The 17,761-nt window shown below is 43.5% G+C and overlaps 1 protein-coding gene across 2 annotated transcripts in view; it reads left to right on the top strand.

The window, feature by feature from the left end:
- Positions 1-561: 561 nt before the first annotated feature.
- PTN (pleiotrophin) overlaps positions 562-17,761 on the top strand; it is a 102,715-nt gene continuing 85,515 nt past the window's right edge. For both annotated transcript variants that reach the window (XM_036247066.1, XM_036247067.1), the window contains exon 1: positions 562-825. The gene's annotated coding sequence lies outside the window, so the exon portion shown is untranslated. The remainder of the gene's footprint in view (positions 826-17,761) is intronic.

Below are 17,761 nucleotides of genomic sequence, written 5' to 3'. Positions count from 1 at the left end.
TTGGGAACTCTCAGACATCTGTCACTCTTAGTGACAAGAGCAAAAATCACTTTGCACATATTGAGATGCGCAGGTGGTATGACCCACAGCTGAAGTTGAACGGCGCTGGGTGTAGGCAGGGCCTTTGAGGGTGGGAAGGATTGAGAGGCTGGTTTTGAAGATTGTGCTTTTTCATTCTGAATATCATTAAAAACAAAACAAAACAAAACAACAACAACAAAAACGGGGGTCAAAATTGTAACCTAAACTATCAGTGTTCCACTTCAGATGACCTACTTGATGAACTGGGGTATGCGGCCACCTAAAGAACAGGTAGTGAGTAAAGTTGGGAAAAGAAATATTGAGTGGGTGTCTCGGTTCCAAACAAAGCCGCGTTCCACCTCTGGCTTCTCGGATCAAATTGGTGTGCTTGCTCCTGCGGGGAGGGCCTGCCCCTGGAGGATTCTGCTTTTAATAAGCTTCCCAATCAGCTCGCCAGGGGAAGGCGCGCTCCCTCCCTCACCGGCCTGCGCCCTCCCTACCCGCGCGCGCAGCCCCCTCCCCTTCTCCACTTCCCTTCCGTTCCCTCCCTGTCGGGGCGGAATTTAGTCCAAGGCAGGATCAGGTTCCCCGCCTTCCAGTCCGAAAATCCCGCCAAGGGAGCCGCGGAGCAGAGGAAACCCCAAAGTGAAGCCAGGGAAGAAAGAGACCATCACCAGCCAGGAGGGAGGGAGCAGCAGCCCGCGTCGCCAGCCGCAGCGACCCGGGTACCTGGACCCCGAGCAGCCAACCTCGCCCCTTTCAACAAAGGCAACCTGAGCGCAGACAGCACGTTTGCAACTCAAAGTAAGTGCAAAGGGGTGCGCCATTCTCCCAGGTGTCCCCGGTCGAGTTTCCTTCGCCAGCGGATGACGGTGGAGAGTGGGAGAGAGGCTGCCTTGGTGGCTTTCAGGTGGGGCTGCTTTCGAAACCGATGTGCTCCAGAGGCCAACGGAGGCGTATTTGGGGGGGAGGTAGGTCAGGAGAGTCAGGGGGCCCTGAGGTGAGTGGGAGGCAAGCAGCTTTGTGATGCATTTGGACCGTTCCTGCTACCTGCTAGAGGACGTTGCAGGGTCTTTGCTCTTTGTAAAACCTGCCGAAGTAGGTGTGTCTCTGGCCTCGCAGGGGAGAGAAAGTAAGACACCTGAGCCAGCTGACCTCCTTTCCCATCCTCCCGCTAGTCGCCCCAGGACTTGCCCGCGGATGATTCTTAGCTGGCAGTTCTAGATTCGTCGTCGGGGCTGGCTGGTCCCAGCGCCCGCTGACACCCGGCGTCTCTCCCCGAGCATCTGGCTCTCCTTGTCCTGCCGGCCCGCCCGCCCATGGATGGTTCCAGAAAGGGTTAAGTCCAAAGTTTAAAGGACACCTTTAACCCCATTTTTCATCTGAATGCTAATTTGAATAACTGCCCTGTACTTGAACTTTTTATTTAACCCACCTAAAGCTAGGGTCTATTTATTCCTAATTTGTCAGATTCTCAGTTTCTGCGTTGATGTTTCTAATAAGTTAACAAAGTCATTTTAAAGCGAGGAACGTATTTGACTCCTTCCCTACTTAACACAGAGCGCATAAAACATGCGCGCGCGCACACACACACCTTTGTCCTTAACGCGCACACATACAAACTCAAGAACACACACTGAGTTTATCTACTCTCTATTGTTAACTCACCCCTATCTCTGTTAACACTGCTTTGCAAATTTGAGAACGTATTGTAAAAATAGGAGTGGTCTGTGGGGGGAGGGGTTGCGATGAGAGGAGAGAATGGTCAAAGTTATAGTCTTTGAGCATCTTTTATCTTATCTTAGTATTTTGCACTATAACAGTGTGTGTGTGTGTGTGTGTGTGTGTGTGTGTGTGTGTGTGTTGGATGGAAGGGGCTGGGAGGAGATTCAGGAACTACAAGAAGAGCTTTCAACTAATAACAGCATGAAGCAATTTCATGATCCCAGGCAGATGTGGACTTGATGAAGTAGTGGAGCCCACTTGAGCCCCTTGATCATCAGGGGTGAATTGATATGTGGAAATACTACAAGGTAATGGGAGTGTCTCCCAGCACAGAAAAATCAAGCCTGTGTTCTCCATCTCCATTACGGGTTCTTTTTTAAGTACAGTTTGCATGTTAGAGACCAAATCCTTAGAAAAAACTTTTATAGTCCAGTTAAATTCAAAGGCAATGGGAGCGGATGCGATCTTTTTTCCCTCCTTGGGACATGAGTTATTTCAGAGTGGTGCTATTTGTACATTCTCCTAGAGGATGAGATTTTTAGAAAGTGTTTTATTTAAAAAGAAACGAATGCCCCCCTTCTGTGCTTGAAGAAATTTTGTGCGTTGAGTTCTCCGTGCTTTAAAAGTTTAGAATTTCTGTCCTGCTGTTCCCAGGCCCCCTTTAGGACATTTTTCTCCTCCTTTAGCGAAGACTGCCCACCTGAGGTCGTACATATGGCTCACTGTGCGCTGTGTTCCAGCTGCTCACTTGTGGATACAATTGTATCATATTTGCAAAGCTAGAGCTGTTGATGTATAACTTTTTATTGCCTACCTTTTAAATGCGGTATGATACAGACTAAGAATAACATATAGTTAACAGTGTATATAGTATAACATGCGTATTATATAATAATACTAATTCTAAAATTTCTCAGACCTCTTTCCATGATGTTTGGAGTTATCAATTTACTCATTTATTGAAAGTTTCTATGCACTTTATTTGGTCTTTACATATAGCAATATGTTGCAATTTTTAATTTTTTTTAAGGGGCAATTTTTTTTTTTTTTTTTTACTCCAGTGTGGCCCATGGCCTGGTTTGTGTTTTCACAAAACCCGATTATTGACAATAACCTGAGAGAAATAACATCCCTAAATAGTTTAATTGCTTTGATCAATAAAATCAATCCTAGAAATGAAATATTTTCAGTTTCAATGTTTTTCCCCCCCCACTTTGAAAATACTCTTGCTTTCTCATTTAAATGGTTCTCGCATGCATTCGGAACACATTTCTATTTGCCACGTGGAGTTTCTGTTACTCTTCCTAAATTGTCTCAGGACACTGAGTTTCCTTGGCTTATTCAAAATGGTGCATGTTGAGGGCCCCGCAGTCAGAATTCGGAATAGAAAGTCCAGTTCTCCCAATACTTACGCTTTTTTATATGGTAACATCCTGATAAGGAGAGTTGATCTTGACTTTTCTCGTGAAGGCGATATCCACACTAAGACCACCCAGGGTGATCCGTGTGCAAACATGGTCCACTCCTGAGTGCACCTCGGTCCCCTTCAAGGTGTGGCTTACTCTGGAGCATCTGCAGAGTCAGGGCTCTGCGACCGCCCTTGCTCCATGGCTCGCATGCTCAGTCCCCTCTGGCTGCTATTCTTATGAATAATCAGAAAAACTTCTACCTCCTGTTGGCACACTGCCACGCCATTGTCCTGGAGTAAAATAATATTCCGGTATGGACCTTCTCTTTAGGAGCTTTTCCCCAGCCAGAGTCAATTGGCTGGAGTGGGATTTGGGTCACGGCCTCCCTTTGGAAAGTTGTTCCCTACTTTTGATGTTTCTGGCCAATTCTATTTTCCATCCACAGGGCCGTGTTTTCCATGCGTTTCATCCAGGCTCGCATGTGGTGTCGTTTTCCCAGGTGTCATCCAATCTTTCCAGATTGTCAAATATAACGAGCCTTTGGTTCCTCCCTATTTGAGTATTGGTAAATAAGATGTTAAAATGTCTGTGGTTTAAAAGGGCAGCTGTAATGTAACATCATCTGAGGGCATTGTAATTACAGCAATATAATGGGCTGAGTATAGAAGGGTAGGCAAGGACCCCAGTGACGAGTTCATGCTTGAATTATATGAGAAATAAAACTTAATTTCTCCTACTGGGTTTTAGTTTGGAGTCCTTTCTTCACACTAGGTTTAGATAAAGGGACGTTTCAAAAAAAAAAAAAAAAAAATCATCATAATGAGTTTCCTAAAAGCAGAATCCTTAGATCCTTAAACTTTATACTTAGTCAAAACACAAAAAAACAAAAACAAAAACTCTTGCTATATATTAATCTTGAAGAAGTGAGCCATAGTAACAGACACTGAAGTTCTTAATTCTAGGAATTGCCCTTAGTGAAAACCTAAACATTATTTTAAACCACAAATAGCATGCTGTGTGCGTCTCTAACTTTTTGTTCCCACTTCTTCCAACTCTTGTGCATATCTGTTCCCCCTTCGGGCTCTCATTCCTCCTTTTTCTGGTCCAGTTGCTATCATTTCCCATCCAACAAGCCCCGTGATGACTTGCCTAATTTCTTTTCCGTGATGATGGCATACCTCCATTTATTTATGTTTAAAATATGTTTTAATTTATTTTTTTAGAGAGAGAGGAAGGGAGAGATAGAAACATCGATGGGAGAGAAACATTAATCAGCTGCCTCCCGCACGCCCCCTACTGGGGATCGATCCCTGACCTGGACATGTGCCCTGACCGGAAGGGAACTGGGATCTCGCAGTCCATAGGGATGATGTTCGATCTACTGAGCCACACCAGCCAGGCCATATCTCCATTTATATACCTATGTATCAGGGGTGGGTGCCCATATTTTGGAATGCATGGAAGGTTGGACCTGGCTCATTAGATTGAAGTCAAGGTTGAACCTTAACTCTACTAGATTGTTTTCCTTTTGAACTCAGACCTTGGCTAAGATCAGCTTACACTTTCATCACTACAATAAATGTTGACTTTGTTCTCCTCTCTGCTTCTCAACTACAGTGAAGGGATAGAGCCAGGATTACTCGCCTCCGTCACACTCTTCCAGCTCCTGCTTCAATCATACAATGTTTCTTGCGACAATAGTAGATCAATTTAATAATAAACAAGTTTATTACATAGGCACAGGACGATGTAATATATTTAGGAAATATTTAAATCCTAGTTTCTTTTTCTCTGGGGCTTACAGTTTTACGACTGTGAAATCCTTTATTGGAAATTTATTTAAAAGACATCTCAAAGAAAATCCATTGTACCCCCACCCATGTTTGAAAGAAACACTTTCAAGGTCACATTCATTTCGTTAGACCCACGACTTTTTGCATTTCTTCCTTTTCTCTATCACACAGCCCATTGGCTGCTCATACTGCCTTCTTAGCCTCCTTGACATATTCTTATTATCTTATTTTTTTTTCCAATTCTTTGGTGACTCCTCTCATTTTCTTTGCCCCCACCCCACCCCCTCAACTTCCAAATGTGGACATTTATTTCCAAATATTTTTGTTTTCTCCCTCTCTCTTTCCCTTCCTCTCCCCTTCCCTGCCCCCCCCCCCATGCTTCATTGTTGTTCATGACTCTTCTTTGAATGTCTGAAATCCCTCCATTCTCTATCAGTGTTCGTCTCCCATCTTTCACTGTTTTTTGAATGAATACCGAAGGGAATGGTTTGAGCACAATCCTATTTGGGAAAGGACACTGCAGTAAAGGATCCCTTGTTCTATTCTTCTTGTCCCTGACAGACACCAAAGGTGTTGGCTGCCCCAGTACATGTCAGGCTGTGGGACGTGGATAGGAAGGTCAATCAATACACCTTTAAGCAACTTGCCGTCTCGCAATGTATGTGTGAATTGTAAGATTAAAACACAAATTAAGACAAGTTAGAGTAAAATATGCAAGATTTTTTGTTCTAAGCGATTCCAGTGACAAAGAGATTAAAAAAGAAAACACACACACACACAAATATTTATATGAGAAAAAAGAAAAGAACTCCCAAATGGCTAGATGGAGACAGATAATATTTACTTCTAAAGCATCCCCGACTTCTGGTGCTTTGATGACATTTCGTCTGGGACAGCAATGGGACTCCCCGATCCTCTTGCTTGCATCTCACATTCGCCACATAATGGAGCAGAAAAACAGTGATTGGAAGTGACATCTTCAGAATTCAGTTTGGAGTCATTCAGAATAAACATAATTTTAAAGGCAGGACACCTCACCCTAGATACTCTTTTCAGGGAAATTTATTCCAGACATGAGAAAATATAGACACAGAGGAAAAGAACACAAGTCCCCCAACTTCAGCTGTGGAATTTGGAGGCAAGTGTCAGTGAGCTGGAGATGGAAGGGCCCAGGGAAGCTTTTCCCAGCAAGTACTCCCTGTAGGTGGCGCTCTAATTCTCCTCTTCAGAGCCTCTGTGCACCCCTTCCAGGGACTTCAAAAGCTTTTCCAGCAGCGTTGACATTGGAAGAGCACACCTTTAACCCCCTGTTACCACTGGCTCTGCCCTACGCACACCCAGCACCCCTTGAACGCAGGGACTCTCATTTATCTCAAAAACCCTAGAATAGCTAGTATAAGACCCTTGAAATGCCCTCAAAATGTCTGGCATTTGAATGAAAAAAATAAGTAAATGACTCTAAATACCATTATTTCTGTCCCTTTTGTGCCAATGAGCTTGACTCTTTGTCCTCAATACCCAATCCCCCTAAACATCACCTGGTGCCAACTTCCTGTTTAAACATGAGCAACCCCATTTGCGGCCTCATACCTCTAGAAGAATCCTGTCCATCTCCCTTTTCTTCATTTCCTTCGTTCCAAAGGTCACGCATAGCTGCCGGTTCTCTGGAGTGTCTTCCTAATCAGACGCAACCTCCTTTACCTTAAGCCTCCAAACTTGCATGGTCTCTGACTCATGCTACTTCCAGTCTAGAAGGGGACAACCAGCCTACGTCTTTAACAAACCTTATAATTCAAATCTTACAAGACTGACCGCTTGAAGCATTTTCATCATTGCTCCAACGTGGCTATAAAATATTTGCTTTTCAGAACTCTTCATGTTTATTTTCTCATTACATTTTTGTTCTACTTAGGTAGGCTGTGCAAGACATATATATTTTTTAATTGATAGGGACCTGTAAGCTTAGAAAGGTTAAGGTGAGCCCATTAAATGCCATTCAAACAAAGGTCTTAAAATTCTTGGTTTGGGTATTTTTTTTTTCTTTATAATATAATGCCATCTCTATTTTTTTAGCTAATATTTTTATATTCCAGTTGCTGCTCACATCAAACCTAAACTCCAGTAGGTACAGTAAGAGCCCAAATAAGGGTAGTGGTTCCCTGTCGGCAGCACTTATCAGAATAACTAGTGTCATGTCTTAGCATCCAGACACCTAAGGATGGCCCCAGAGGTTCTGATTTGCGAGGTGGAATCAGGGAACCTGGACATGTAACACCGGGACATAGGGGATGCTTTAGGAACTTTAGCCCTAACACTCCAATAGAAGCTTCCAGATCAAAGAAATCAAGGTATAAACCACAGCTATACTTCTTACAAGCTATGTGACCATCAGCAAATATGGTCTTTCTTTAACTTTCCTATCTCTCACATGAGGTCACTACTATTTACCTTCTGAGCTTGACATGAGTATTCATTTAGAAATATTGACCACAGGGTCTGATTGCTAGGGAGTGAGGATGATCATGGTGACAAAGCACCAGACAAAAGTCCACCTCCATCTCCCTCCCCGACTGCCCCTGTTTCTCATGCCCAGCTGGTTGTCTAACAAACTGAGGGCCAAGGTTTGGCGGCAGGAGCCTGGATTTATTTCATCAGAGTTCTGACTGTTGTTTGGTGGGGGGTGCGGAGTATGTCGCTGAATCTTCTAGAACCTCAGGATTGTCAGCTGTAGGAGAGCCATGATGCTAATGATATCACTTGCTTTGCCTACCTCACAGGTTGACGGTACAGGTAAATTGTCACAATGTAATGTTTATAAACTATAACCTATTATACTAAATGTGACTATTATTAATAAAGTCAGCCGGGTCGGTTCTAGTCTTCTCTTTCCCCAATTCTGCTGCGTGTCATTGTCATTTTCTCAGGACACCAGAGATTGCCTAAGACGCGGGAAGGTAAGTTTGAGTAGGAGGAGAGATGTTTGACAGGTGTGAAGAAAAGGAAATCTGAGTCATGGTGAAGAAACAAGTGAGGAGACAATCCTAGAAAGCTCTTTTCCAACATTTATGTTACAGTTGTTCCTAAGAGCTGTAAAGGATACATTCCAACTTTTTCAGTTGGTTATTTTTACTAAATTTAGGTCTTTACAGTTGATTAGTAGCACTTGGTTTATACTGTAGCTGTGATTCTCACACCTTGGTGTGCCTGTCAGTCACTGGATATCTTGCTAACATGCAGATTCTGATTCAGTAGGTCCCCTGTAGACTATTAAGAGTCTGCGTTTCTAGCCCGGCCAGCATGGCTCACTAGTTGAGCGTCGACCCATGCACCAAGAGGTCGCAGGTTCAATTCCTGGTCAGGGCACATGCCCAGGTTGTGGGCTCCATCCCCAGTAGGGGGCATGCAGGAGGCAGCCAATCAATGTTCTCTGTCATCGATGTTTCTATCTCTCCCTCTCCCTTCTTCTCTCTCTAAATATCAATAAAAAGAGAAAAAAAAAGAGCCTGAATTTTTAGCAAGCTCCCTGGTGATAGTGCTCCTGGCCCGGGGACCTCACTTTGAGTAGCCAGCTACTTCCTGGTGTTTCGTCCAACAAACTCGAGGGAATGGAAGAGAGATCAGAACTCTCCAATCACAAAATCCATAGCTTAATAAAAACAGGGAGAGTCATGGACAAGACCACTTCTCGCTATATGCAAAAGCTGCTCATACCTTTATCTTTGTGTCCGAATAATATTTATAATGTTTGAGTATTTGGTCAAAGAAATTTGCAGTCACCATCTGAATTGCTGTTGACTCAACTGACACCCTTAACAGTAAAAGGCCCCTTCCTTGCAGGACATGGTTTTGTTCAAAATGTCCATGGAGACATTTTGGTCTATGCCAAAATGGTCCTTGATATTTGGTCTTGTCCAAAATGTCCACTCTTAGAAAACATCCTTGGTTCAAATAGCTCATAATGTTTACCAATACTTTTGGTTTGCAAGATTAATGCATAATAAATATTATCATGTTGTAGTGGTCCAATCAATAATTGTGTTGTGGCTGTATGGTCAATGATAACCCTTCTTGCTTAGTAGCCTGGCTGGTAATGGCACGTGTTATGAACCAAGAACCAAGGGCCTTTCAGCATGGACCAGATGTCTCCATGGATGTTTTGGAGAGGACCTAATGTCTGCTAATTAGCTCCTTGGGAGGCAGGGACTCACGCTTCTTTTTTTTTAAATCCTCACCTGTGGACCTGTTTTTATTGATTTTAGAGAGAGTGGAAGGGAGAGGAGAGGGAGAGGGAGAGGGAGAGGGAGGGAGGGGGAGAGAGAGAGAGAGAGAGAGAGAGAGAGAGAGAGAGAGAGAGAGAGAAACATCATGTGAGAGAGAAACATCAATTGATCAGTTGGTTGTCTCCTATACGCACCGCAACCAGGGATCAAACCTGCAATGTGGGTATGTGCCCTGACTGGGAATACAGGGAATCGAACCCACAGCCTTTTGGTGCATGAGACAAAGCTCCAACTAACTAAGCCACCCAGTGAGGGCAGACTCAGGCTTCCTTGCCCATGCTTCCCCTAGAGCCCTTCGCTGGAGGGGGTGTAAGTGACCCAAAGCTGCCTTCTTAATTTGCCTTAAAAGCTAGTGAGAAGTGTTTCAGAAACTTCGTTCTTACTATGACATGAATATAATGTAATAAGTTTACTTCGTGCTAGAGTTTTCTCTTGTTTAGGGTTTGGCCATCTATGACTCCCTTCGACTGTCCCCTTCCGAACTCTAATGGAAACGGAGCAGGTGTCATCTATCTATGCGACTTCCTGGGGGACATCTGGCTGCCTGAGAAGAAGCCAGAGCTTTGTGCTCAAAGTCCAGATCTAATCAAAAAGGAACTTCTCTTGGTGGCAAGCTTAGGTAACAGAAAATCTTTACTTGGGGCTAAACAACTGGAGACCATACAAAACTTTAAGACAATGTTTTCATACTGGCCTTCCGAACTTGCTAATAATAAGGCCCTTTCTAAATCCAGCTATGGGACTGTTGCTCCCAATGGCAGAGAATCATCTCTGAGGTTCGAACACGCAGTGGTCTTCATTTCTGAGCAGAAGAACATCAGAGGGGTTCCACTGGGCGTCTGCCAGCTGGCCAGATGGGGCGTCCCTGATAAGCTAGAAGTTGGATCTTTGGCTTAAAATACACAGTACCCTGCAGCTTTGGATACTCTTATGCAAGGATCCATTTAGTTCTCCAAAAAATATTTTCTACAAAATAAAATGCTGCCTTCTGTGTGCACTATATATTTTAGATACAGTCCCAGGGGTTCAAATGAGGAAACCTGAGCTGCTATAGGAAAGAAGGCAGGTAGCTTATTAAATTATTCTAACAGATGTAGGTACTTAAATTTTGACAGTAAAATAAAACCTCTTTCCCCCATCTTCTATGCTTGATTACAATATACATTTAACTGTTAAATTCAATGTCTCTGGCAATATGCAGAAGTGTCAAATATAGCTCAGTGCACGTCAGACATGTGAAAGGTTAATTTTAGTCATGTAAATAATAATGAAAATGTTTTTCTCATTATTATGTTTATTAGCAACACACAAGCATAAACATATTATTTTATCTCATTCTAAAAATTGTGTTTATGGCACACGATATTCAAATTTTTAAAAATTATAATGTAGGAAACTCATAATCTTGCTCAAAACAGACACCACTATTAACATGATATATGCACAGTTTTACTGATGTAACTTTCAAAAATAGTTGTTTGAAGAAGGTGTCCTACTTTTTGAGTCAACATTGTAATTGATGTATACTATATTTTTAATAGCTGCACACATGTTAACCTGTGCATTTTTTCCTGCTAAATGGGCCAGTTAAGATGGAAAGTCAATTTATTTTGCTTGACATGGGTAGATTTAAATAATTCAAATAGAAGCTTGGTAAATTAATATTATGGACTCATAGAAAAGTTGGAAATGGAAAAAATGCAAAAGAACATAATCACATGCAGCAAACAAAAAGATCTTTGTCCCAGAAAAGGATGCGCTGTTTAGATAGGAAGAGATAATCCAGGGGAACTTCGCGTGTGCCAACTGAAGGTCAAGCTGAGTAAACATCATCATTCATTCTTAGCCTTGAGGACCCTTCCAGATACATATCAGGGGGTAAAAGTCTCCCCAGGGAAGCCACAGCTGCCTGATCCCACCCAGGTCCAATCTAACCCCATTAGCAGGTCCCAGGAGTGGGGGACCCTCTGAGCTGCTCTGGGATAAGAGCAATGAGCCTAATGCACTACAGGTGGACAGACTGGGAGCAATAGACCTCTTTGATTCATGTCCCTCCAGGACTTGGCTCCCTTTGGGGAGTTATTTATTTGCTCTGTTATTATCTGGGATGAACAGTGTACAGATTCATAGAGGAGGGATGAAGAAGTTAAATGCTGTTACCATCTAGGCCAGGAGTATTGGAATCCCCCCCCACCCCAACTTGAGCCTAAATGGTTTTGAGCCTTTCTGAATAGCTGTTTTAGTCTGATGGTTACGGAACAGATTTTGCCCTCTGATATGTGATATCTGGGGATTTGAAGATGCACTTTAAGACTATCACAAAGGAATTTGGTTTGGAGAAACAGATCAAAAGCAATTCAGAAGGAATTAAGTGGATCGAGGTAGATTTCTACCAAATTCTTTCTAACTAGATCCACGTTTTCTAACTGGGGGTTTCTGACAGATGTTCTCTTATAAGAGGTTCCAATGAGAGTGGTCAACTTCAAAGGCAGCAGGACAAAGAAGACAAAAGAAATAGTTGTACACTTGACCTGAGACCTCAGGGAAACATCCCCAAATCTGATAGACAGAAGCCCTGTGCTTGGGGAGGGGAGCTTGGCTCAGGCAGGGTTGAGGTTCCCTTCGCTGTGGCTGTGGGTCCTTTGGGTCCATCTTGCTCTGGTTTGTTAGGCGATGTCTCTGGGGGTAGATTTGTCTTGTTTGCTTCTAGACCTCCTGGGACCTCGATGCCTCTTGGTATATAATGCCATGAAGTCAACCAGCTTTGTGGAGCAACCCTGGCTCCTTCTGCTGCTTCTCAGAGGAAGCCTTTGAAGACAGAGCAGTATCAGTGGTCCAGTGAAGAGTTCCCGCCTCAGAAAAGGAATGCCCTCTAACAGCGGTTCTCAACCTGTGGGTCGCGACCCCTTTGGGGGTCGCACGACCCTTTCACAGGGGTCGCCTCAGACATAACAGTAGCAAAATTACAGTTATGAAGTAGCAACGAAAATAATTTTATGATTGGGGGTCACCACCACATGAACCACTGCAACCCATTGTTTCCATCCATGTCTTCCCCACTCTTGAGGGGCTGGGGAGGTCAGGAAAGGAGATCAAGGAGGAGATCAAGGAGGAGATGGAGGGGCTCCTTTTCAAGGGCTGGAGCACAATAGGATCCCTCCTGGCCCAGGTTTTTGCTCCACAAATGCCATGAGCTTCCTAGATTACTTTTCTACCATGACATTCATTTACCAGCTGCAAAGTATAATATTGCGTATCTTGTTTCACTCATAAAATGTTTAGGTTTGGACATTTCTATTAACAAGTTCAGCGTTATTTTGAAGAACTATTATTTTCTGTCTTCTTCCCATTTCAAATTGACCTCTTGCTTGCCTGCTGTCCAAGTCCACACCACGGTGTAGCCAGGTGTATTATCATCCATTAGAACTTGCCAACAATAGCCAATGAGTACAGAATAGGGGAAGGCGTGACTCCTCTTATTAAGACTATTTAATGTTTCTTTGATGAGGAAGATTAACCTAAGTAATAGAGGCTGTTTCCCTCAAAAGGAAATGGATTTCATTGTTCCTCTAATGTGACATGCTTATCTCTATTCTTGGTGGAATGTAGGCAAAATCACACTTTGTTCCTTGAGAAGATTTATATGCTTGTATGTGTTATGATCCATACTGTTACAGTGAGACCGGAGTGTCCTTTAGACCTGCAGACAAATGTGACAGTGAAGTGTAGACCAATTAGGAAGGAGCAAGTAGCACAGTTCTTCCAGAGATGGAAATGGAGAAACCACGGGGCGGCAGTTCGTCAGATAAATTTGACATTTACTGAAATGAGGATGGGGAAATACCCAGTGAGGAAAACTATGCACCGCTGAGGGACATGAAGGTACATACTAGAAAGGATAAAACGTGGAGATGTGGACTGGTGTTTTCTAAAGCAAGCCTGCAGATATTATAATCAATTCCTCCAGATGACATCTAACAAACATCATTTCCATTGGAAGGTCACCAAATGAAGATGCTTCAGTTGTTAAATCATCTTGGATCATAGGCCCTTTGATCCAAGGAAGTCGCTAGATTCACTGTGAGTTTCAGTGGCCATGCATCGTGTCTTGGATCTCATTGTTCCTACTCTACGGCTAGATCATTGGTTCTAGTTCTTTCGCTTTCCACTGCCCAAATAGCAATTGGCACACAGCGTGTGCTCAATTCGTGTTTGCTGTTGCATAGAATTAGGGTGACCTTTTACCTAGTTTCTGCTCTTTCCCTCACCCTCTACCCTACTTCCCTCCATCCCTGGAAAGATGTAAGATTAACTGGCTCTCTAAGCCAACCATTGCAACATGAGCAATCATTTTCTTTGGCATCTTCAGCTTTTCTTTTCTGCTCTACCATTTATACTCAGGGATCATTTCATTATCAATGATCAGATACCCAGAGTCCTGTCTTCTGCTATTTATTTTTGAAGACATCTTGTATCCAGGCTTCATCTTGGCCATCAGCATTCCTAGCTTCCTTGCTGTTTCCTGGAGACACACGGCAGTAGGTCAGAGTTCAGGGCCTGCCACCATCTCTGATATTCCGAAGTTCCCGGGAACTTCCAGGACCAGAGAAGAGCCTCCCTCTCTGATCATCACCACTTCTAGAAGCTGAAGACTTTGCTTTCTTTTTTATTATTTCCTCTCCTTTTTCTTTTCTGAGCACCATTCATGAACTTAAATAACAATCTCTAATATTTATTGAGTGCTTCCTAAAAACGATGGGTAAAACGCTTCCCAACAACCCCATGAGATAAAGGTGATTTTTATTATTGGTTTAAAAATGAGGAAACTAGGTCTCTAGACTCTAGTCTAACTTGTCAAGAATCACAAGCTAATGAGAGAGAGAACAGGCATCGTAGTCCTAGTATTTCTAACCACAAAGCTCTTAAACATCATACTATTTTGCTTCCATCCCCTTGTCCCAGGACAAGGGCCCAGTGAGTATCTGAAGAAATTTTTGTTCAGTATTCCCTTTTATTCCCTAGCCAGTGTCCAGCAATATACCCTCTCTTGCACAAAGAATCCTATCATTAGACCTCTTTGATTGCATACCATTGTACATTGTTTATTCTCCACTGTGCTCCCAAGCATCGGTTGGCCTGGACTGGTCCTTCGACTGGCCCGTGCTGAAGAAGGGGCCCGGGGAGTGGAGGCAGGAGGGTGTCTGGGAGATGCTCTGTCTGTTCGTCCAGGCTGCTATCACCTGACTAAATTATTTGTTGGGCTGCTGCGTTCCAACCCTGGGGGAAGCCACAATGCCTTGCTTGTTTGTGTAGGAGATCTCTGGCTTTGATCGGCAGCGAGCCCCAGTGCAGCTGAACATACAATAGGACCAAAGGATGGGAAAGAAAGTTCTGCTACAGTTTCCCACTGGAAAAGCATTCACTGTCCAGCGTGGACCTCCAGCCGCAGGGCACCGGGGGCAGAGGCTGGGGAAGGGGAGGCCACGGAGGCTCCATGCCCCACAGATGGCTGTGCGCTGATAACGCCGCTCCTTTACGTGACGCGTTGAGCCTCTGTCCCTCTAGGTGTCTTTTACGATTAAGGTTTAAAACTGACACTGATGTGGTTTGACGAGGGGCATAGGCTGGAGGCTGAAAAGCGTGAAGGAACACCGTGATTACACATCCAGGGTAAACTCCGTGAGAAGGATGCACCGATCTTAAAGGGCCAGTCACACAGTGAAGAAAAGTCATTATTTTGGCTGCACGGAAGAGGTAAAGATAACTAGGACAATAGTTCTGTCAGTCATCAAAGAGTGGGAAGTAGGACGTTTTTATTTCATAACATCAGCCAAGTTAGTGCTTTCATAACATAGACACACTGATCATAGACTTTGTTTCTTCTCATGAAATTAAATCTTTTATGTGTTGTAAGTAGCCCCAGCACCAGTAGCTGAATCATGAGATGTCTGCCTGAAGTGGAGATCCCGCCTATATCCTCAGAGGGGTGCTTAGTACATTGAGAATTTTTAATCAATGAATACTTGTCTGAGACAGAAAGACACCCCCATTATTGTAGCTGGTAGGTACCTGAGCTGGGTCCTCATAAGGGGGATGAAGCAGACTTACAGTTAGAAAACCGTACAATGTAGCATATGATTCATTGGTAAATGAACGGTCCAGTCAAGTTCTAGAGTGGAAGGCAATACAGCACCGAGGGGCAGGATTTTCAAAGACAGAGTGTTTGGGGTGTGGCAGGAAGGCAGGGGGAAGCCCCAGGTGAGGGGTGGAGAAAGAAGAATGCTGCAGAGATGATAAAATCAAGAAATGGGGAGTCAGAGAGCAGATGGGCCTGATTTGTGCAGAGAGTCAATGGCCAGAGACTGCAAGTCAGGATTAAAAAAAAATGTTGTGTCCGGCTGGTGTGGCCCAGTGGTTGAGCGTAGATCCATGCACCAAGAGGTCGTCAGTTTGATTCCTGATTGTGGGCCCGATCCCCGGGGGAGGCAGGCAGGAGGCGGCCAATCAGTGTTCTCTCTCATCGATGTTTCTATCTCTCTCTCCCTCTCCCTTCCTCTCTCTCTAAAATCAATAAAGAAAAAAAAAATGTTTGTTAACATTAGCAAGACCTGTGAGGCATAGGCTGCTCTGCTTGGACTGTATCATTTCAGAAAATAAGAATCACCGAAGGTTCTCCACAAGCAAGGAAGGAAAGAAAAACTTGGTAGATGGTAGAAAAGGTTATTTTTAGAAAAGTAACGGATGAGGAGGGAAGCGGTTAGGTTTTAAGAAGGGATCCCTCTGTGGTCCACCCCTCCTCCCCAAGCCCTTGATCTTTCGAATCCTACAGATTCTGTTTGTGCTTCAGTGTTTTGCTTCAATACCATCTCCTCCTTAAACATTGTCTTGATTCTCCTACTTAAAATGAGTACTTACTGCTTTTTCTGTTCCACAACTTTGTATGATTTTTCTTTGATAACTTTTAAATTTATTTATTCATTCATTCATTCATTCATTCATTCATTCATTCATTCAAAAATAGGCAATGGACACAGTCTGTTGGGCTCTCTGTTAAGTACTAGGACTGTAGAGACGAAGACACAGTCTGTCTCGAACTCTCACAGTCTAGTTGGGGGGCAGGCACATAAAGAGTTACTCAGTACAGAGTCTGTGCAGTGATCTAGATTTGCACTTTTGGACCCTAGGAGAGATACCTAGTTCGGCTGGGAGTGGATTCAGGGCAGGCTTCCAGGAGGAAGTGTCTCCTGACTTGTGTCTAAAGACTGAAGAAGACAAGCAAGGACATGGGAGTTCTGGGTAGGGTCAATGCTGTGAATCCTGACTTTATTCTCATCATGACAGTTACTTTCAGTGACTTTATCTTCCCTACTTAACTAGGGAGTTCTTAGCCCAATACTTTGCATAAGAATGAAGGATGGAAGCAAGGAAGCAAGGAAGCAAAGAAGGAAGGAGGGAAGGAAGGAAGGAAGGAAGGAAGGAAGGAAGGAAGGAAGGAAAGGAGGGAGGGTGGGTTGGTTTCTTCTTCGCAGTCTCTGGTAGGCACCTCCTTCTCGCATCCTACTGGGACACACCGACTCTCTTCCCTTTTGGCATTTTCTTGATCCAGCTCCATGAATCCTCTGCCATAGAGAGGGCAGAGCCTAGGTACATGGATCACTTTTATTTTCCTTCCTTAAAAGTTATTTTTGCAGCTTTGCTAAAAGAAAAGAAAGCTTAGGAAGTCAAAATTGTTTAGTTTCCAATCCCCAATCCAATCGTGAAGCAGCTATGTCCTGGGGACAGAGGTTAGGCAAGATAATTTCTAAGAAAGCCATTGAGCATAGAATATATTGTATTTAATACTCTTCCAGATTATGCACATCCTGGTGCAGGGAATCTGTGGCCTGGAGGGTAAAATCTTACAGTTCACAGAGCTTTTGCCTCCTCTGGTTCCTTTGACCAACCAGTAAGCTTCTGCCAGGATGAGCCTGTGATAGTACAAAGAAGTCTCTTATCTGCAGGTGACCTACTTGATTTGACACAAAATTCATGCTCTGTTGAGGCTTTTCTGTAACAAGCTAACCATTCGTGTCCATGTATTAATTTTAGTTTCACGTTGCTTTTGAATGTTTTATTTTATCCTTAGAATAAATGTATGAGATCAGCTTAATATTCCTGCCCTTCATAAAGACATGGAATAAGAAATGCTCCTTATACATGGAAAATGCTTCCGGGTATATCCAAGAAGAAAGAATGATAATCGCCTATCCACCTCATTGCACCTTTCTGGGGGTTTTCACAGTCTGTGGAAGTATTTCATAAACAAATCAAAGAAAAGTTGGTATTGTGTTTTGCCTGTGTATAGATTCTGTGGCTTAAAGCTTTGGCTTATACAGTTCTTTAGCATTATTTCTTCAAGAACAGTCTACTGGTGTTTGAATCTCATGAGGCTGTTATCTAAAAGTTCCCCATCCTCCACCTATGGAATCAGAGCCTTAGGGTGTGTGTGTGTGTGCGTGTGTGTGTGTGTGTGTAAGATATGTTCAGCATGCAT

Source organism: Molossus molossus, unplaced genomic scaffold (genome assembly GCF_014108415.1).
Source record: "Molossus molossus isolate mMolMol1 unplaced genomic scaffold, mMolMol1.p scaffold_m16_p_7, whole genome shotgun sequence".
NCBI classification, from domain to species: domain Eukaryota; kingdom Metazoa; phylum Chordata; class Mammalia; order Chiroptera; family Molossidae; genus Molossus; species Molossus molossus.
The sequence above is the reverse complement of the archived record's forward strand: the minus strand, read 5'-3'. Positions and strand labels throughout refer to the sequence as shown.